The following is a 23,028-nucleotide window of genomic DNA, read 5'->3' as shown; positions in this document are numbered from 1 at the left end:
AAGCCATGTCTTCCCTGGACCGGAAACAAGCTTCCTAGGACCGGTTTCTGGCATTTCAGCCATCTGCAGCCAGGCTTGCTTGAATCCAGTGGCAAAGTGAGCAAGGGACTCACGTCTGAGCATACCCTGCCAACTTATGGCGAACCAAGCAAAACCAAAGGAAATGATGGACTGAGTGTTGAACATTGCAAGCACTCACCCCCAGTCAACTGATCTGGGTTTAACCCACCACCGTTCTTTAGCCCACTCTGCCCCCCAGTTCAGAAATGGCCATATGCAAATCAGTCTGACCCTGTGCCTCATGGGAACAGTCCAGCCCGAACTGCCAAGCCATGTCTTCCCACTGGATTCAAGCAAGCCTGGCTGAAGACGGCTGAAATGCCAGAAACCGGTCCTAGAAAGCTTGTTTCCTGTCCAGGGAAGACATGGCTTGGCAGTTCGGGCTGGACTGTTCCCATGAGGCACAGGGTCAGACTGATTTGCATATGGCCATGTCTGAACTGGGGTGGCAGAGTCGGCTAAAGAACGGTGATGGATTAAACCCAGTTGACTGGGGGTGAGTGCTTGCAATGTTCAACACTCCGTCCATCATTTCCTTTGGTTTTGCTTTGTTCCCCATAAGTTGGCAGGGTATGCTCCGACGTGAGTCCCTTTGCTCACTTTGCCACTGGATTCAAGCAAGCCTGGCTGAAGACGGCTGAAATGCCAGAAACTGGTCCTAGGAAGCTTGTTTCCGGTCCAGGGAAGACATGGCTTGGCAGTTCGGGCTGGACTGTTCCCATGAGGCACAGGGTCAGACTGATTTGCATATGGCAATGTCTGAACTGGGATGGCAGAGTGGGCTAAAGAACGGTGATGGATTAAACCCAGATCAGTTGACTGGGGGTGAGTTCTTGCAATGTTCAACACTCCGTCCATCATTTCCTTTGGTTTTTCATCCTGCTAGTGACTCATGCCAGATGGCACATTCAGGTTCTGCGGTTTGGACCTCAAATCCCAGTGGGCACACCATCTGGGAAGTCTGTTGGGCTGTATCAAGATATCGGGAGAGATTGCAAAAGATGTGCGGTGGTAGCTACTGGACCAAAATGGGCTCAGTGGCAAGCCCTGCTCCGTACCCCACCCAGGGCTGACGGGGGCCACGGGTGGATCATTGCTAGAATAGTGAGCCCATCTGCAAGAGGGGGAGATCAGAGGTCTGGTGCAAATGCTCATTGACAATTCCACTGCCATTGACTATTGGAACAAGAAGGGCTTGTGGGCTCCTGAGTCCTCTGTCGAGAGGTACTGCATCTCTGGAAGTGGTTGGATCACCAAAGAGTTTCTTTGGTGCAGCACCTGGCTGCATCTTTAAAAACTAGGGCGGAGGAACCCATCCACTTGCACCAAGCTGGTCACAAATGGCAGTTGCACCTGGAGATGACACAGGCCATCTTCCTGCAAAGGGGAACCCTCTAGCTTTTCACCTAGAACATGCTATTTCTGCACTTCTGCTCACTGGTTTCGTTCAAACTGGAGCTCAGGAATCCTGTAAGCCTTTCTGCCAGTACCTCTCCTGCTCAGACCTCTGAAGACCAGGAACGACTGGGCGCAACTCTCCCTAGTGGCATCATATTGGGCAAGGAGAGTGTGGTACCCAGAACTCCTTGGCATGAGAATCTGTCCTTCAATCAAGCTGCCGCTCTGAAGGGGTGGGAGGGAGGATTCTTCTGTTGCAGAAGTAGGGTTAGGGTGTTGTACCCCGGCTTGCACACTTTGCCTCATGAGATTGAGCGGAAACGGTACCTCCTTCAATCTGCGCCCTGAGGTCGTTAATTTAATCTTGGTGGCAAGGCGTTCCTCCAGAAAATTGGTGTGTGCCAGCCACTGAAACATATTTGTAGATTGGAGCAGCACCGAACAAATCAACCATTTTTTGGCAAAGTTGTATGAAGTTCTGTTTGCTTTGTCCATAGCCCTTTTAGGACTTGCTTTGGACACTTTTAAGGGCTTCTTATCAGCTCCTTCAGCCTTTTGTGCTTCTCTGCATAAACAAATGCTGTGCACTTGTAAAAGGAAAAGCCCCCAGAAGGCTTGTGGGCTCATTCACCAGGGCCAAACCTGCTGCCACTACATTAACATGTGGTCGGCCTCTCCAGGACATCTTTCAGGCAGCGAAGTGAGCTACGGTACACACAATCACAAAGCACTACTGCCTCGACAGTCCAGTTCATTGAGAGGGGCCTTTGCCTGCTCAGTTTAAGAGGACATTGTGGTCTGATCCAGTTTACAGACCCACCACCTTAGAAGGTACTGCTGTGGCATTTGCTCACAAGGTGAGGAATCTGTGGTTGGAAGTATCCATCGGAAGAACGAGTTATTTACCTTCAGTTTTCCAGCTATAAAGGTCCCAATCGACAGATGTGGACACTGGTCATGCCAATGGGCGCTACATCTGAGGGCACAGACAGCCTAGAAAACAACTGACGTTAGGGTGCATGGGTGGTTTTAAGCTTGCTAGCATAGCATGATAGTTTCTGGAGTGTCTATGCTGCATGGTTTTTTGCGTTTGACAAGCTTTTCTGGTGATGTCTTGGCATATACTGTGGGCATGCAATTCAGGGCTGTCTTGCTTTTTCTTCATGCATCTTTTGTAAGAGGGAATACACGGAGTGATTGTGTACGCAAGAAATTCCAAGTATACTAATTTGACCGAGGAAGACCGATAAAGATTCATTTACAGGCCTCCCGGTTTCTTTCAAGCCACAGATAACTGTCACAGTCTACTTTTCAAGTGACTTTTGTGTCCTCGTGTTGCTCGAATTTCTCCTTCTGCTCGTTCTTGAAGCTGACAGTTGCTCCAAAATTGTAATTGTCCTGATGACCTACTAAATAACTATGCTCGAAACGCCGTCGACGCCTTCCCTGGCAAAAAAATCAAAGGAAGCATTGAATGCTTTTTTGTCTTTTGTGATTGTGTATCATTGTCAATATCTTTTTCCTGTTTTTGCCATCATTATTTATGTTTACGCTTAAGTCTGTCCCCGTTAGTGACACATGTTTTTGTAACTTTTGGAGCACTCTTTGTATTGTCGTGTATTTATACAAAATTTACTTATATTAACGGAAAAGTTATGTTCGAGGCATGTGGGCTGCTGAATTCATATCTGTGCATAGATCGCCGCCTAGTGTTGGGTCCGGATGATTGCACATTGTTGTCCTGGAAGAGTCTTCGAAGTATCACGAGATAGGTGGCTCCTCCCCTGGACTACAGTGCGCATGGGCATCCTCTCCATCCTTGTTTTTTTCCGCCATTGGGTTCGGATGTGCTATCTTAGCTCAACTTAGGAATATTCAGTTTTAGGCCAAAAGGCCTTTAGTTTTCGTCGGTACAGTTACCGTTCGGTGTCGACTACTAACTTTAGTGCTCCGCACCTTCTTCCAACTTTCAGATCGGTTTGGTCCGAACATCGAAGTTCGATCGACGATGGAATCGAGGACTCCATTCAAGAGGTGTCCGTTATGCCACGCGAAGTACCCTCATATCGACGTCCACCCAGTCTGCAATAAATGTCTCTCGCCGGATCACGACGAATCGAAATGCATGGCCTGTGCCCGATTCCGATCTAAGAAGACTCTGCGGAATCGACGGGCAGCGAGGCTGGATGGCGCAGCAAGCAGCGCCTGCTCCCACCAACATATTCAGCACCGAGGACGAGGACGCCGAGAGCGTGGAAGAAGTAGTCTCTAGCCCCGCTTCAGAACATGATTCCCGATCGGACGACGATGATGAAGTGATCTTTCAACGTGAAGAAAGCGTCGATGAGGTAGGAGACTTCGACGAGGCCTACGGGGCCGAAGAAGACAGCTCTCCTGAGGAGCTAGGCCAATCCGTCGAAACGGAGGCCGAAACAGTACGTCGTCATCAGGCTCCGGTCGAGGGATCGCCTTCGGGCCTTACCCGAGATCAAACACATGGTTCTTCGGCCCCGCCTTCCGGCCCGGCCTCGAACACTTTGCAAGAGCCAATATTACCGAAGACGACCGGGTTCTTAAACCCAAAACCATCCATCGCTCCAGTCCCTTCGAAAACGAAAGTGAAACTGGTGGTGGTCGGATCGAAGGCGTCGAAGCCATCCACTACTCCGACGCCGAGAAAAGTCGTCGGCTCCGACCGCGTACAAAGAGACTTCGGTGCCGAGCTCACCGCAGCAGATGCGGTTGCCACCCCGAAAAGGCAAGCCCTCGGGCACCGCAAGGCACCGAGACCTTCGGCGCCGACATCGAAGGCCATAACCTCCGCAGTTAAAATGGCCGCCCCAGCTACGTCAACATCTAGCGCAACGGCGCCGACTAACGTCAAGTGTCGATACCTCCCTTCAGACCGGTGACCCCCTTCCTGCAAAAAAGTCGGGGCTGGCCTCGACGCCTACTACTACGGTGCCCATCAAACCACCAACTGCGTTCACTGTGCAGCAGGTCTCCGCATCTTTGCAACGCATCCGTGACCGGGCAACCCTCCACTCTATCTCGGGTCCCGACACGACCAAACCCTGTAAAACGCACTCGGAGCCAACCAACATTACGTTTGGGTTGCCACCGGCCTCGGCACCGAAACTATTCGAAATTCGGACACGTGTCCTCCACACACAGTCCACCACCTCTGGCCTTACAGAGCAAGACTCTTCGGGGCCACAATTTATCGACGCCAACACTGGCAGGTTAATGCTCCACAAGCGCAAAATAACGCCAGTTAGGGAAGAGGAGCCCTACAAAATTCCTCTTAAACGCAAACTGCCAGCGGGGCCGGAACCAGTGCTCCAGGAACACTTCCAACCCTTCCATCCAGATCCGCAGTCCTTTTCTCCTACCCCTTCCGAATCGGACGCAATACAGGACTATGGCGGGGAGGATACCATCTACCCTGGGGACGTAGATCCTGATGAGCACCTACAAGACCCGGATCAGGCATGGGATGACGCCACAGACCAAGGTGTCGCGCCACATACCCAAGATGCGCAGCTCTATAACGTAAAAACGTCTCCCACAGAGGAAACAGCTGCCTTTAATGCCCTCATCGAACGGGCTGCTGCTCATCATGGGGTGGAACTCCATTCTGATGCCATTGAGGAAGACTTCTTGCTTGACACTTTCGCATCTTCAGAAAGAACTGTCAAAACTCTGCCCATGTTAAAAGGGGTTCTCAAACCTGCCAAAGACATTTTCAAGGACATCACAAGAGCACGGGTGTTAAATCCCAGGATTGAAAAAAAGTACAAGCCTGCACCCGGTCACCCTAAATACATTAGGGGTCAGTTGCCATTAGACTCCATGGTGGTTGCCAATGCTCACAAGAGAGCCCACTCACAAACGACTGGTGATGCTCCTCCCCCAGACAAGGAGTCAAAAGTACTAGAAACATCGGGCAAACGCATTGCAGCACAAGCAGCGAACATCCTGCGCATTGCCAATACACAGGCACTCCTGGCACGTTATGACAGGTCACATTACGACACGCTAGAGTCACTGCTCCAACATCTACCAGATGAGTATAAAGAGTCAGCGGAGCTACTCATCAGAGAAGGACAACTCCTCACTAATGCATCCATAAAATGCGCACTTGACGCAGCTGACACAGCAGCTAGGGCAATAAACACAAGCGTCATGCAACAACGCCATGCCTGGTTACGAATCTCAGGCTTCAAACCCGAGATCCAAAACAATATCCTAAACTTACCAGTTAACACAGAATACTTATTTGGCCCAGACGTTGACACTACCCTAGAAAAAATAAAGAAAGACACTGACACTGCGAAATCAATGGGGGCTCTGCAGACGCAGCAATTTCGTAGTGGCTCCTTTCGTCGCACCGGAAATGGGGGAGCAACAAGGGGTCAGGGGTCACAACAGCAGTATGCTAAAAGTGGCACACAAAGCACCTATGACAAAAACAACAGGGGTGGATATCGTGGATCCAGCACCAAAGGCAGGGGACGTGGCTATGGCAACACCAGGTCCTCTCCAAAAAACAAACAGTGACGCCCTCTCCTTACCCCCCGACCACATAACACCTGTCGGGGGACGACTTCAGCTGTTCCTGTCCGCGTGGAAGAACATCACCACAGACAGGTGGGTCAGGGACATCATCCAGCACGGGTACTGTCTAGAACTAACTTCCACTCCACCCAACATACCACCAAAGCACCGTCCTATGTCAGCCGAGCACTTGGCTTTATTCCAGCAAGAAGTGCTAGCTATGCTCGCAAAAGGGGCAATAGAAGTAGTGCCCATCGACCAGCAGGGAACAGGGGTGTACTCTCTGTACTTCTTAATCCCAAAAAAGGACGGCTCGCTCAGACCTATTCTAGACCTGCGACCCCTAAACCTATATATTCTGTCAGAGCATTTCCATATGCTCACCCTCCAGCAGGTTCTCCCACTACTCAGTCAGGGGGATTTCCTAGCCACGCTAGACCTGAAGGATGCATACTTCTACATACCCATACACCCTTCACCCAGGAAATACCTCAGGTTCACTATTCAAGGGAATCACTATCAGTTCAAAGTTCTCCCCTTCGGAGTAACAACAGCACCCAGGGTCTTTACCAAGTGCCTGGCGACAGTGGCCGCGCATCTGCGAAGACAAAACATTCACGTCTTCCCTTATCTGGACGACTGGCTAGTTCAGGCCAAGTCAGCACAACAATGTGCCACCCACATGTCCCACACCATTCACCTTCTTCACGATCTGGGATTCTCACTAAATTACTCAAAATCACATCTCCAACCTGCCCACGTGCAACAATACTTAGGCGCCACAATCAACACTCTGGCTGCCACAGCTCATCCTACTTTAGTGAGAATCAACAGCATGAAACTGCTGATCTCAAAATTCAAACCTCAACACTCCCTTCCTGCGCGAGTGTTCATGCAGTTGATAGGCATGATGGCCTCCTGCATTTTCATAGTCCCGCACGCGAGACTACATATGCGCCCGCTTCAGGAGTGCTTGGCACGTCAATGGAATCAGGCTCACGGGCAACTAAAAGACCTAGTGTTGGTGAGCGGTCGAGCATACAACTCTCTGCATTGGTGGAATACACAAAACCTTTGCAAGGGCTGACCGTTCCAAGAGCCTGTTCCACAAATCATACTGACAGCGGACGCGTCTCTCCAGGGATGGGGAGCGCATGTGCTCAATTACACAGTGCAGGGACTATGGACGACACAACAAAAGAAGATGCACATCAACCTTCTGGAACTGATGGCAATCTTCCTAACCATGAAGGCATTCAAAGTACACTTGTGCAACAAGGTTGTGTTGATCCGGACGGACAACATGACTGCCATGTACTACATACAAAAGCAGGGAGGAACACACTCTCCACAGTTGTCTCATCTGGCTCAGAGCATGTGGAAGTGGGCCATTCAGAGGAACATGTTCCTCATGGCGGAACACCTCCCGGGCAAGGACAACCAGATGGCGGATCTGCTCAGCAGACACAGCCACCAGATGCACGAGTGGGAGCTACACCCATCAGTTCTCCAACCGTACTTCCAACAATGGGGTCATCCAGAAATAGACCTATTTGCAACAAAAGAAAACACAAAATGCCAAAGCTTTGCCGCCAGGTTCCCACACCCACAGTCGCAGGGCAATGCGATATGGATGAACTGGTCCGGCAAATTTGCGTACGCTTTTCCCCCAGCACCATTAATACCGCTGGTGGCGCGCAAACTGAGGCAACACTCACTGACCCTTATCCTAGTTGCTCCAACGTGGGCACGCCAGCCGTGGTACACCACCTTTCTGGAACTCTCCGTGGTGCCTCATCAAAGACTGCGGATAAAACCAGCGCTTTTAACGCAGAACCATGGCGAAATTCAGCACCCAGATCCCCAACAGCTGAACCTGGCGATCTGGCTCCTGAGGTCTTAGAGTTTGGCTACCTAAACTTACCACCTGACTGTACGACTATCATCAAAGAAGCCAGGAGGCCCACTACTAGAGCCTGCTATGCGGCCAAATGGAAAAGGTTTGTCATTTACTGCAACAACAATGACATTAACCCACTGGACGCGTCTATTCAAAACATCATATGCTACCTCTTACACCTGTACCGCTGTAATCTGGCATACAACTCAATACGCATCCATTTGACCGCGATAGCAGCCTACCTCCAAAACAGGCAGCACCTCTCCTTATTCAAAGTACCTGCCGTTAAAGCGTTCTTAGAGGGACTCAAACGAGTAATTCCCCCAAGACACCCACCAGCACCAGTGTGGAACCTCAACTTGGTCCTCACCAGACTGATGGGTCCGCCCTTTGAACCTCTCCATTCATGTGAGATTCAATTCCTCACCTGGAAAGTGGCTTTCCTAGTGGCCATCACTTCCTTAAGGAGAGTTAGTGAACTCCAGGCACTAACCATTCAAGAGCTATTCATTCAGGTCCACGCAAACAGGGTTGTACTACGCACCAACCCCAAGTTCATGCCCAAAGTCATATCACAGTTCCACATTAACCAAACTATCGAACTGCCCGTTTTCTTTCAAAATCTGCAAAATGTCGCAGAAAGAATGCTCCATACACTAGATGTAAAGCGGGCTCTCATGTACTATATTGACAGGACAAAAGATTTTAGAAAAACAAAACAACTCTTCGTTGCCTTCTCTCCACAACACAAGGGCAACGCCATTTCCAAAGCAGGAATAGCCAGATGGATCGTTAAATGCATTCAGATTTGCTATCACAAAGCTAAACGCACATTAACGGTTCCCCCACGAGCCCACTCAACACGAAAGTTAGGGGCATCCATGGCTTTCCTAGGAAACATCCCTTTACACGAAATTTGTAGAGCAGCCACATGGTCCACTATACATACATTTACCAAACACTACTGCGTAGATGTACACTCAAGATAGCAGGCAGCTGTAGGACAGGCTGTTCTCAAAACTCTTTTCCAGACTGCTGCAGCTGGCACAGGTAGCCGCCGCTAAGGGAGGTACTGCTATATATTCTATGCACACATATGAATTCAGCAGCCCACATGCCTCGAACTGAATATGCTACTTACCAGTATGCATCTGTTCTTGGCATGTAGGGCTGCTGACATTCATATCGCCCACCCTCCTCCCCGGCGCCTGTCGCGGCTGCAGCACTCAGAATTTCTGTATAGCATGGTCATCACTTCCTGTATCTACTCCATCACTGCCACAATGGCGAAAAACAATCTAAGGATGGAGAGGATGCCCATGCGCACTGTAGTCCAGGGGAGGAGCCACCTATCTTGTGATACTTCGAAGACTCTTCCAGGACAACAATGTGCAATCATCCGGACCCAACACTAGGCGGCGATCTATGCACAGATATGAATGTCAGCAGCCCTACATGCCAAGAACAGATGCATACTGGTAAGTAGCATAATCAATTTTTTTTTTATAGAAGTTGTAAAGAGTACTGTCTCAAAATGGGACTCTACACACTTTAGAATACCAAAATACGTGAACAAAGCTCAACACTCATTTGCAAAGTAAAGGGAAATATTTATTGCAGCAAGCTCACATAAATCAAAATGCAATAATACACGTGTAAAATAAATGCATGTAGTGGATGTATATGCACAAGACTAAATGTACAGAAAGATACCTGTATGTAAACAAGAATAAGTAATTAGAGCTTGGAATACTTCACTGGCTGTCTATTTGGCATCCTTCTTGCCAGGACAACTGGGGAACCCCTTGAGTCTCAGACAGGATGTCTCAACTGGGCACACATAGAAGGCCCTGGGCAGCGAGTCCGCTCCACAGGAGAATTCTTTTCAAAGCGCCAAGAGGTCTCGGTCTTTATACATTTTACTAACACGGCGAGAAACTTCTAGAAGCTCTAATTCCTTTCAACTGTGCTGTAGGTGCTTGCTACACTTTCTGCGTCAGGTTCACTCAACGGAATGGTCCAGGCTCCGATGGGAGTTCTGAGGCAGAATTCTTCATATTCTCATCCTTGGGACACTGTACACACCCCCACACCATGTGTTCTAGCAGCTTCTCTCTCGCTCGGTGAAGTGAGAAACATAAACAACTTGTGTACGCAAGTAACCTGGACCTGCCTGCGTTCACAGCTGAAAGGCTTGGTCGGACATACACAAGATGAAAAATTGAGTTAACCCCTTCAGCGCAGCGCGGATTACCGCGCTGTGCTGAAGGGTTCGTGTGCAGGCGGGGCCATGACGGAGCGGTTCCATCATCCGCAAAGCGCAACCGATGCGCATGACGGAACCGCTCCGTCATGCGCATCGAAGGGGTTAAAGCAGAATGGAGTCAATGGTCAGTACATGCTCTCACATTGTATAACTGACTGTAGCATTACATGGGGTGCTCCAATTTTCACCCATAAGATTGATTTGGCACTGGAGAATGTTCAGTAGAGCTGTGCCAATGCATGACCATTGGGCATAGCTTCTCTGGGCACCTGCTTGATCAGCAATACTTTAAGTTAAGAAGCTTTTAAAGGAGCCAATCCTTTTGCCAGACTCTTCCCTTTCAACCAGTACTCCGACTGTAGCAGTTTTTTTGTCTTCTGCCTGATGCTATAGGACCAACATCTATAGCAGCAGTCTTCCCCATCGCCCCACACCCCTTCTACAGAACCACTTTTCAGCAAGCTGCAGGCTGTTTCCTCAGACCTTTCGGTCCTCCAGATTGTGGGTTGTTTCTTAAACTCCTCTTCCGTCCCCACCACGTGATGTGCTCTGCCACATCAGCCAACTTTTCCTAGGTTGTCGTGGAGCTCTTTCTAGAGGCAAAGTAGGGTCACAGATGCTATCCTTTCTATTCTTTGGTGCTCATGGGCATTAGACATCAGACCATTCTGGATCTTTGAATGCTGGGTGCCTTTCTCCACATAGAAGTTAAAAATGCTTTCTATGGCTCGGACTCTGCCTTGAAATTCAAAGAATGGAAGCTGTGACTTTGTCTGATGTGTACTTTAACATACTGGTTTTGTAGTCCTGCAGGAAGTATCTGTGGTACTTCCCTTTGACCATTGATATGTCATTGGATATGGATCATTTCCACAGGTGGAGGATACATTTATTTCCATACCTCGATGATAAGGTGTTAAAGGCGGGCTCGCCACAGCTGATCTCTGGTTACCCCAACTGCTGTTTTGCTAGGGTTTTCGGTCAGCTACACTGAGTTCCACCTCCAGCTGCTTCATGTTTAATTTTGCGAACGGGATTATTTTGTTCACCATGGCTGTGAGGGTGTAACACCAAAGAAAGCCTTCTCCTGGTGTGGCAGGAATGTCATGAAGGAAGGCCGGCTTCAAGCCCTTTGGAGCCTGTTCACCTTGGCCGACGAGATGTCTCCATTCGAGCCCTGGCTCCGAGGTTGAGCTAGTGCCTGGGTCAGCTCCTCACCTCCATGAGTTTCCAGGTGCCAGAATAACCACCGTTCAACTTCAGGAGCTTTATGAAGCCATGCGCCTCATATTTGAGCGGCCTGCTTCCGCCGGCATGCCTTCAGGCCTCGCGGGTTAGGGAGGGGCCCCTATTGGTTCGACAGTGGCGGTTCCGCCCCTGGCATCAGTCAGGCCCCTCGGATCCAGAATGGAACCGGTCGTACTACCTCGACCTTCCCTGTAACTAGTCCCAATGCTGACTCTTCCCACGCTGCCAGCGCCATTCCTATTCTGATCCCCGACTCTTACACAGAGCCGAATGGGCATCATCGGACGCTGACTGGAACATGCTTTCCAGGCCTGAGCTTGAGCCCCATTTCAATGGGCTAGGACTTTGTGAGGATTACGAGGGGACTATTGGGCTCTAAAGAATGCCAGTCTTTAGATCCAAACAAGGACCGTTGTGAGGACCTGGCAGAGGCCAGTGGACCGGACACTTCTCCAGATACTAGCATGCATTCTCCCCTTACCCTGGCTACGCAGAAGGGGATTATAATTTGCAATGGTGATGAGAAGGGCGGCCGAGGTCCTGCACCTTAACCTACCCTCAGTGGCAGTCCAGACAAACGTCTTCACTGAGGTGTTTCAGCTGGGAGTGACCCCCTCAGAACCGCTTCTCACATTTAATGAAGTCCTTAAAGTCATTCTGCTTGGGACCTAGTCCAAGCCCAGCGCAGGGGCTTCTGTAAACAGGACGATTGCCCGCCGCCTCCACCACTCTGCCCCAGGGGACCCCAATTTTGTCACACAACACTTTACCCTGGAGAGCTTGGTGGTCCAAACCTCCTACCTCCCATGTAAATCCAGGCGCATTCCCTACCACATTCCCTACTGCCCCACCAGATAGGGCTTCAAAGGTTGGATACCTTATGCAAGAATGTTATGTTCCACCAGACTGTCACTGCAGTCCATGAATACTGCATGCCTTTTTCTATGCCGTTATTCCCATGCTCTATAGGATTCGGTTGCACAGGTGCTGCCCATGGTTCTGGAGGAGGCCTGGGCCATACTATCCCTGTTGCTGATAGGAGAAATGCAGCTAAATTCATGATCACATGTGGATTGGGTACCACCAACTCACTAGGCAGGGCGGTTTGCTTGACGGTGGCCTTACAGCACCACGCCTGATTGAGAAAAACTGCCTTTTTAGGGAATATCCAATCAATGCTTATAAACATATAAACATACCCTTTGATGGCTCGCATCTCTTCGGAGGGGAGGTGGATTCAGCGCTGGAGCGCTTTAAGGACAGCAAGGCTACAGCCAGGTGCTTGGGCCTTTCCACGGCCCCTCACCATCCCCAATATGCGTTTCGCTCCTTTAGTAGCCACAAAAGGAGCTTTCACCTGCGTCTATACCCTTCCAGCCACCACATCACACCATCTTCCTAGCCTCTGCATGGCCGAGGACACTATTCTCACAGACCCCGTGGGTCGAGCAGCCAGAGGTCGGGCCGGTCCATCACTCTCCCTGGCAGCCTCAGCCTCCAGACCCTTATGGTTTGTCCTCTTGCCATCCTAAGCAAGCAGTGGAAGGCAGGATACGCCCTCACCTGCCCCACTGGAGGTCTAGAACATCAGACTAATGGGTTCTCAAAATTGTGTGGAGGGGATACTCCTTCACATTTGTAACTACCCCGCCAATCATACCACCTGCTTACGACAGGCTGATGGAGGACCATCTTATATTGCTCTGCCAGAAAGTGGGTTGTGGTTGCTACTCCTGAAAATGACAGAGGCCTTCATCCTATCCTAGACCTGCGCCTCTCAATTTCTTCCTCAAGAGTGAGAATTTGTACAGTATTGCTTTTCAATTTAAAGATTGTAGAATGCTTCTTGGGACTCCCGGTAGCTCTTCACGGAGGAGGGGTTAGTAGAAATGACTACAGAATTACTGTGTTTCTCTAGAAGTTTGACGCCCGGGATTTAAAAAAAAAAAAAGCTTGTACAAAAGTTGGGTTAAAGATTTTAAGTGCTGCACCTACTGTTTTTTGGGTAGAGTGAGGAAACTATTGGGTATAGGTTATTCAGATTTTTCACCAATTTGAGATTCCCCCGGAAACCCAGAATGTATGTTGGATGGATTACGCCCCCCCTGAGTAGTACGGGGATAGCTACCTGGAGAGAGATACTAGCAGAAAAGGGGTTAATACCTTGGGAATCACTTATTTAGGACAGGGGCTACCCTATCAAGATTCAAATATATCCAGCTCTCTTTGTGGTATGCAAGCATCAATAGAGAGCAGGATAACACTTGGGATGATGAATCATCTGTGCAGGATGTGAGGTCTAAGTTTAAAGAAGTCACTATGTGGTAGTGGAAGCTATTAGATGTTAAATAAAAGGTTGGCGGCACCACAGACGTTATGGGAGGAAACAATCGTATTTGTAGCATACATCCCTAAAATTCCTATACTCTACGGTTAAAGCAAGTGCAGCAGGCTGATGGCCACCCCTGGATAAAGTATAACCTGGATTTGCAATAGTTTTGGTGAAATGAGGACCAAAAAAAGAGAACTTCAAAATGCTCACATTTGCTGAAGTCCTGTCTGCCCTGGACCCGGGAAACTGGATGGTAGCATTGGACTTGCAAGATGCATATTTCCACATTGCCATCCTGCCTGCCCACAGGTGTTTCCTGCGGCTCAGGGTGTCTAGCATTTTCAGTTTGCCGTGCTCCCTTTTGGCCTTACCAGCACCCTTGAGGTCTTTACCAAAGTGATGGTGGTGTTTACAGCTCCTCTGCGGAGATGAACGATGCCAGTCTTCCCATATCTTGACTGCTGGCTGTTGAAGGCGAGCTTGCCCAAGGCTGTTGTGTCACACCTCTAGATTACAGCGGACCTCCTGCATTTGCTGGGGTTTGCTATCAACTTGCCAAAGTGACACCTGACTACCTCTCAGGTGCTCCCTTTCATCTGAGCTGTTCTGGACACGGTGCAGTTTCGTGTTGAACGGCAAGTCCGGGATATTCAGGCTGATCCCGATGTTTCAGCCTCTATCCTGGATTTCAGTGAAACTGAGGCTTCTGGGCTTATTACCTCCTGCATCCTGCTTGTGGTAGATGTCCACTGGCATATGCAGGCTCTGCAGTGGGACCTGAAGTTCTTGTGGGCGCAGAATCGGGGAATCTCTCCGACATTGTCCAGATCTCAGAGGGATCTACAAAAGAACTGCAGTGGTGGTTAATGGACCGCGATTGAGTCCGCGTCCAACCCCTTTCTCTTCCACAAACAGATGTGACAGTATTGACAAAGGCATCACTCCTGGGATTGGGTGGCCATCTGGGAGAGGTGGAGATCAGAGGCCTCTGGTCTTCAGTGGAATCTGTACTCCACCTCAACATTCTGAAGCTCCGGGGGATCCAGCTTGCATTGAAAGCCTTTCTGTCTTCCATCAAGGGAAGGCTAGTGCAGATATTCACTGACCACACCGCCGCCATTTGGTACTGCAACAAACAGGGTGGGGTCATGGACCCTTTGTCAGGAGGCCCTGCGTCTCTGGACAGAGCTGGAACATCAGGGCATTTTCCTGGTTGTTCAACACCTGACGGACTCTCTTAACAAGAGGGCAGACAAACTCTGCCAAAGATGCCTAGGGGATCATGTGTGGCGTCTGTTTGGAGGTGGTGCATAGTCTTTCAACAGTGAGGAAAGCCCTGGTTAAAATTGTTCGCCACAGCAGAGAACGCGCAATGTGAGCAGTTTTGCGCGCTAGTTTCCAAGGCGACTCGCGCTCAGAGACTTCATCTCAAATGGAGATCAGGCCTCTTGGATTCCTTTCTGGGGTCGGAGAGTTTGGTATCCAGAGCTTTTGAACATGGCCATCTGTAGGAAAGTGTCTCTGTATATACTGTTCCCAAATAGGCACAGTGTGTACAGAGTCCACAGTCCCCAGAGGTTTGCCAGAGGCTAAAGTTAGATACAACCTTACTCTCTAAAGTGGTAGCTTTGTCGAGCAGTAAGGCAGTATCAGAGGTCAGTGAAAAGCATTTATTTGTTGTCAGCAAATGGTCTCACACACTCAAGAACTGAACTCTAGGCCAATGGTTTGTATAAAAAATATATGGTTGTTTTATTTTAGAACCAACAATAGGTATCAAAATATACTTTCTCAGAATTAGATGCTTTAGTTAAATACTTTGCAATAGGCAATTGACTTTTGTAGGTAATATTTAGTTTGTTGCAATAGGCAACACAATTTCAAACACAATAATACATTGAGCTCAATGGGAATTTTAAGTTATATGCAATTGATTACTTTCAGGATTACTTTTCTAACTCCAGGACTGGATCCTAGATTCAGTCCTGGGACAGTTCTTGGAAACAAGTGAGTAAATTCGTTTTAGTTACTGTTGTGATTTTTAAGCAACATTTTGCTATTTTAAAAGTTGACACAAACTTTTTCTAATCAAATTACCAATGTGATCCTATGGAAGGAAATTCACTTAGCAGGTAAGTGGGGTTATGGTTACTTTTTCTAGGTCAGTGTTGGATCCTAGATCCAGCGCGAGTGTACCACCTGTAAGCAGTTGAGAAACTGCGTTTAAGTTATACAGGCGATTTTTAAGGAATATTTATAAGTTTGAAAAATCGACACAAGAAATTTTACAGAAAAACAGTCAATGGTTTCCTATGGAAGAAAATTCAAGTTACGGGTAAAGTATGTTCTCGTTACTTTTGTAATCCAGTGCTGAGCTCCTAGGCTCAGTACTGGGACATCTATCTAAAACAGGTAAGTAATTACGTTTTCACATTTGATACAATTTTTTAAGACTATTTGTAGTTTGCAAAAATCAACACTTAGAAGAAATTTCACAGAAAAACAGTCTATGGTTTCCTATGGGAGAAAATTGAGTTAGTGGTAAGTACAGTCGTAAGTACTTTTCAGGGTCAGTGCTGGGCACCAAGATCCAGCACTGGGATCTCTCCTAATAGCAGGTGAGTATTTCCATTTTTGTTACTCGGTTGATTGTAGGTGAATTTTTTAAAGTTTAGAAACTCCACACTTGGAAGAAATTTCAATAGAAACCAGTCAGTGTTACCCTATGGAAGAAAAGTGAGTTATCGGCTTTTGGGTAAGTACTCGACTGGCAGAGTTGAGGTTCTGGGCATAGACTCGGGGGTCACCCAGGGTCGGGTAAGTACAGTTGTTACACCCTCAGCGGCACTTGGGCGGCTGGGTGCAGAGTGGGTTAGGCCCAATGTTATCCTATGGGAGGCAGGGGGCCCTTGGTTGGTGGCTGCTGACTAGCAGGACACGCGGCTGTGGGAGCTGGGCTCCTGGTCACTTGCTCAGGGCAAATGGGGAAGTAGGTAGGAGTAGAAGTTGCACTGCCAGGGCCACACGGGCAGCTGGTTGCAGGGTGCTTTTGAGCCTTTGGGCGCTCAATGGATTGCTATGGAAAAGCTCAAGGCCGAACAAAAGCTGCAAGCTCTGGGACGAAGATTCTTCAGGTGCCACCACCACTTCAAGAGGTAAGTTGGGTAGTTGGAGGATAGGTAGGTACCCAGGAGTCGGGCACAGGGGGCCGCAGGGCTCCGGGTGCAGGGGTGCCTTTTGGTGTCGGGAAATCTTACCCTCTGTTGGTCGCGGCTGGGGGGGGGTCCCTGGTTCTGAGGCTGCAGGCGTCATCAGGAGCGTCGAGGTGGGTCCTTGGGTCCTGAATTCGGGGTCAGTCGCCGGGGGGACGTCCTCTGGGTCTTTGTCCACTCAGGCACAGGCCAGGCTTGGCGGGTGCAGAGTGTGCAGGGTTCGCGGTTCCGGGCTGATGCCAGGGGTGAGATACTTTCTTTGAGCAGAGCCACTGCTCGTGGGAGTCCCAGGTGCTCAGTCACAAGGTAGCCAGGTCCTCTGGGGTTTGTGAGGTTGCTGGCCACAGGAGGTGCGGGATTCAGCAGGAGCAGGTTCGAGGGTCGACAGGCCAGTAGGGCTGGGGCCAAAGCAGTTGGTGTCTTCCTCTTCTTTCTTCTTGATCTTCTTTGCTGTTTTAGAATTAGGAATCTAAGGAAGGAAGGTTCAGGGTGCCCCTAAATACTAAATTTAGGGGCATTGCAGGTCGGTAAAGGGTAGGGACCACTGGGTCCCTGTCCTGGGGTGGGTACACCTCCCTATCCTGCCACTCTCCTGTGGGAGGGGGGCAGTGGCCTAGTCCTGATTGGGTAGGGTTCCCCATCTTCAAGATGGCGAGGACCTGGGGATGTGCTTCACCTCGCCTCCCCCACCTGAGGGGTGGGGTTGGCAGGGCTGGCACATCCCCTGTCCTTACTTGGAGTTTCCTGCCAGTCTTCCCACCAGAGTGGGGGTCAGAACCGGTGGGGGTCAGTTTGCGGAGTACAGCAAGTGGCCTGGATTAGCTCACAAAGGCGGCATGCCTTTGAAGCTTCCCCCTGCCCATCCTGGGGGAGGAGACCTAGCACCTCACCCAGGATGTGCATTGTTGCAGGCCCAGGAGAGCGGGGGCTCTCCACCCAGGGGTCCAGCAACATGTCTGCTGTGTGGCAGCCTAGGCAGCCTCTCAGACAAGACGTGGATTGTAGGTTAGGTTTCGGGGGGCATCTCTAAGAAGCCCTCTGTGGTGCTTTGTACATTAAATCCCACACTGGCATCAGTGCGGGTTTAATGTGCTGAGAAGTTTGATACCAAACTTTTCAGTCTTCAGTGTTGCCATTATGGTGCTGTGGAGTTTGTGTTTGACGAGCTCCCAGCACCATATACTCTTAAATGGCAGTACTGCACTTACAGTGCCCAGGAATGGACTTGGGTACTGTAGGGGCACAGGGCTCATGCTCCTGTGCACACACCGCTGGCATAGGGCATCCAGCTAGAGGGGTGGCTGACGTATGCTAGGGCAGTGTAGGTTGCGGGCATGGCACACAGGGATGTGTACCATGTCGAGTCTGTTTTGTCTTGTACCCAAACACTCAGCCTGCAAGGGCAGTGTGGTTGTGTTAGGGTACAGGGCCTCTAAGAGTAGCACAATAAGTGCTGCAGCCCTTAGAGGCCTTCCCTGGTCACAAGGCCCTGGGTACCAAGGAAGAGGAGCAACTTCACTGTATAGACCCAAAAAGAGCATCGTTGTTTCACCGTGACCACACAAAACAGTTCCAGGTGGATGACCGACTCTTCGTGGGATATCTCGATATGAAGAAGGGAACGGCAGGGCAGAAATGGACCATCTTCTGTTGGATCGTGCTCTGGATTAAGATGTGCTACGCTTTTGGGGAAAAAGCAACCTCCTGCGGATTTGCGTGTATATTCCACCAAAGCAAAAGCTGCAAACACTGTGCTAGCACACGGAGTTCTGGTCCTGTATGTCTGCTAGGCAGCAGCGTGGGCATCTCTGCACATGTTTACCAAACACTACTACCTGGATAGTCCGATCCACAGGGATGGGAATTTTGCTCTTTCGGTCTTGTAGGACATTTTAGTCTAATCTGTCCCACAGAGCCACCTCTGGGGATGCATTTCTTGGGTATTTATTCTAAGGTAAGTAATCTGTGGCTAGAAGTCTCTATCAGATGAACAAATTACTTACCTTTGGTATCGCCTTTTCTGTTAGTACCCAATTCCTAGCCTCACTGGGTGACGCCCTTGTCCCGCTTATTCTTAGGTACTCCAAGTTCACCCTCCTTGGGGACCGTAACCTACACCTAGAATGCAAAAATGAACCAGTAGTTACTAACTTCTTAGACACACTTGACACCCTAGGTCTAGAACAGCTAGTATGCTCCCCCACTCATAATGCCGGACTCACTCTGGATGGAATATGTTCCAATTTCCACTCCCTAAAAATCAAGTCCCCACTACCTATGTCTTGGACGGACCACTGGTTTATCCCATTTGAGATAAAACACGAGTCTACCAACATCACACACAGCCGTACCAACGGCCCCTCCCACTACGGTCCGGAAATGGAGCAAAATGTTAGCCAACCCTGACCTTGATATAGCTCTAGACCTTAGAACCAATTTAACAGTAGACCCCACGAGGGAATCACAACATTTTACATCTTGGATGTCCCTACTCTGTAATACTCCAGCCCCTCGCCCCCAGTCAACTTACAATGGGAAAACCCTATCACTAAAACCTCATCTCCTTGGTTTACACAAAAATTGATAGATCTACATCTTCAGTGTAGGCAGCTAGAGCGCTGGTGGCGAAGAAACTATAAATCAGAAGATATTTCTTAATTCAATTCTAACAAGCCTTAAAAGCTTATCGCCGCCTAATCAGACTAGAAAAGAAAGTATATTACTCCAAAGTACATGCCTCAGCTGGCTCGGACCAAAAAACTCTCTTTAAGATAGTGAAATCTTTCACGCATCCGAAATCACTTGAACGAGTAATTCCACCCTCTCTAATCAAATAGCCGTTTTTCTTTTAACAGAAAATTCAAATAATTCACGCCGATTTTGAGGAGATACATTCCCTCACCACCAAATTAGCCTCCTAAGTCCAGAATAAGGCGCACTATCTATACTCGTTTCAAATGATTGACATGGAACAATCTCGCCAAGCTATCCTCTCCAACAAATCAGGATCCCCCTCTGCCCCCTGCACCCCCACAGATCCTCCACGCCATCATTGACACTGTAAACCCATTCATTAACAGTATAATCAATTCATCACTTTAATTAGCAGAGGTACCCCCAGACTGGGAAATCGCAACAGTTAAACCCCTACAGAAAAAACAGCTATCAGACACCACCACTCTTTCTAACCTCTGGCCTATCTCCTTACTACCCTGTCTCAGTAAAATCACTGAAAAAAATAGTCAACAGTCCACTTACAGCATTTTTGGAAACCACTTACACGCTATCTCCGACTCTATCAGGTTTTTTTCCACTCCACTCCACAGAATCAGCACTTCTACATACCTCGGAGAGCCTTAAATCTGCCCTGGATGAAGGGAAAAATGCAATACTGATTTTCGTTAATTTTATCAGCTGCATTTGATACCATCTCCCATGTACATCGCCTCAACGCATATGGTATCTCCCATTTGGCCTTGGCCTGGCTCAATTCTTTCTTGACAGGCCGTCATCAAGTAACGATGCTTGGGCACAACCAGTCAGCCAAGAAACCACTGCGTACAGGTGTCCTGCAAGGCTCCATATTAAGCCCAGTACTGTTTAACATCTACATGGCCCCACTTATAGAATTGATATAATCATTTAACATCGAAACTACCTCATATGCAGACGACACTCAGCTGATTCTAGCATTAGATCAACATTTGGTCAATGCTGAAGAAAACTTCCAACATTGTCTCACAGAGGTTATTCACTGGATGAAGCAGAACCACTTGAAGTGTAATTCAGAAAAAAATGAAATCATGCTCCCAGGCAAAGCCAGCAACTTCAACCCCAGTCACTGGCGGCTGCAAAATACCCCCCTCCACCCAATATGGTGGCGGTAGTAAACAATCTTGGGGTAACATTTTACTCTACCTTACCCTTCCGTCCACAAGCACTATCAGTGGCTGGGAAGTGCTTCCAGCTGATCAAATCCCTGAAAAATGTCTTTGACCTTCCAGCCACAGCAAGGAAAACTGTTACAGCAGCCCTAATAACCTCTAGGTTAGACTACTTCATTAGCCTCTACGCGGGTGCCAACAAAGCAATCCTAAAAAAACTTCAGACCATTCAACACGCAGCAGCTCGTCTGGTGCTGAAGCTGCCACGTCGCTCCACAGCATCCGCAGGTTGAAAAGCGTTGCATTGGCTACCCTTTCACAAAAGAGTGCTATTTAAGATACTCGTCATCACTTTTAGAGCTTTCAGGGCCCATGTATCTAGAGTCGTGCCCTTTTCCACCACACACCCTCTCAGGTCTTCCACAGCTAACCTTTCAAAACCCACACCCTTCAAATATAAAACTAAAGGCGGTAGATCACTAACTGTTCTTGGGGTAAAAGCATGGAATATACTCCCCAGCCACCTTCGTCTCATCCATTCTGAGGCTTGTTTCAGGAAATCTCTAAAAACCTGGATTTTTGGAGCCCTGGACTCTTTATGCTTCTCTCTCATTTAATCCTGCATTACTCTCCAAGGCAATTTGCCGCGCTTTAGAAATAACAGATAAAATACAGTACAATGAATACTTCAGGAAAGCACATCTTATTGTCCTTGAACTTGTAATGGACAATAGATCTGAAGGATTCTACATTTGCAATTGTATATATGGTAATGGCATTTTTGCCTTTAACTGATCCTTCTCCTTCAGCCTAATACTTGCTGTAAAAGCCTTCAGCAAGGTCATGGCAGCTGTGATGTGCAACTTGAGATGTCATTATAAGCATTGCTTCCTATATTTTAACGGAAGGCTGTAAAGGATGGCTGAGGCTCTCTTTACCGAGTGCCTTGTCTCCTCTTAATCTGTCTCTCTTGCCCTCCTGAAAATACCCATCTTTGATGCAAGCAACTTATCCAACTACAGACCTGTCCCTAGCCAGGAAAAATAGGGAACACTTTAGCAATTCCAAAATGCATGGAAGCCTATATCCTTCTAGGTGCTTTTCCAACTCCATGGTCACCTGAAAATGGAGCTCCTTTTTTGGGGGGATGGCATAACTGTTATTTCTTTGGCTTTTGGATGCACAAAGACCTGGCTCTATGGTAAATCTGTCCCTGACTCCAGGTGACATTAGCAGTAGTATATGTAAGATGACTCTGGATAACATGGAAAACCTCCAATTAATCTGGAAATAGTCAACAAAGCACCATTGTAACTTTAAATGTACTCTTACTGGACAGATTAGCCTACTGTGTTTTACCCTCAATTGTTTTTTTTTTTTTGCTCCCTACATGTCCAAGTTGGGCATCTATTCATTCAGTGGTTTCCAGGAATGTAAAAAGCAAGTGTTTCTCTCTACAGATCCCAGCTCTCAGACATGGTCGGACTGAGACAGAAAAATAGGCATGGGCAGGAAAATTAAAGTGAGCCCATGTTTGGAAATTCAGGCAATTAGGAGATGGTAAAGAGTCCATTTATAAGTGTTTTTATTAGGTATGGGAGACTGCATGAATTTGAGCTTGCTACAGGCAATGTTTGCATTAATATCAGGGAAATCAACAGGAATAAAAACCCACCAGTCAATGGAACAGGCCTACAAGCCGCCAAAAAACAGTGGCCCACACAGACCTGCCAGACTAGCCCACCTGGCCCTGCCTGATGCCCTTTAGGCCAGTCCCACTCTGCTGTCAAACATCTTTGGAATCACCAACCTCGTTTTCACAGATGCCGTCAATGTGGGGTTTGAATGTTTAACCGTATTTACCAGCAACATTGGTGAGCTTGAGCATTGCCGATTAAGATCCTGCGCTCATTGTGACTTCTTTCTCATCTTGCTGTATTAAACCTCTACCTGATTCTTTTGTTATTAGGCTCAGATCAGGTTGACTTAATGTCTGTTAAAAACGGGTTCATTGCAAGTTAAGAATGTGGATGGTTCTCATTGCTTTATATAGTGTTAATTGGAAAACACAATAGTAAACTAAAACGTCTGTCTCCGTTTTGTAAACTGAAATCCACTTAATTATATATGTATATGATCATGAAAATCTACTTTCTCCCTGAAATGCTCCA

General features: G+C 48.4%; 1 protein-coding gene across 1 annotated transcript in view; it reads left to right on the top strand.

The window, feature by feature from the left end:
• Positions 1–23,028, top strand: part of TMEM161B (transmembrane protein 161B) — a 223,556-nt gene that overhangs the window by 153,830 nt on the left and 46,698 nt on the right. The window lies entirely within an intron of this gene.

The sequence above is a fragment of the Triturus cristatus genome, chromosome 2_1 (assembly GCF_964204655.1).
Source record: "Triturus cristatus chromosome 2_1, aTriCri1.1, whole genome shotgun sequence".
In the NCBI taxonomy this organism is placed as follows: Eukaryota; Metazoa; Chordata; class Amphibia; order Caudata; family Salamandridae; genus Triturus; species Triturus cristatus.
This window is presented reverse-complemented; position numbering and strand designations above follow the sequence as displayed.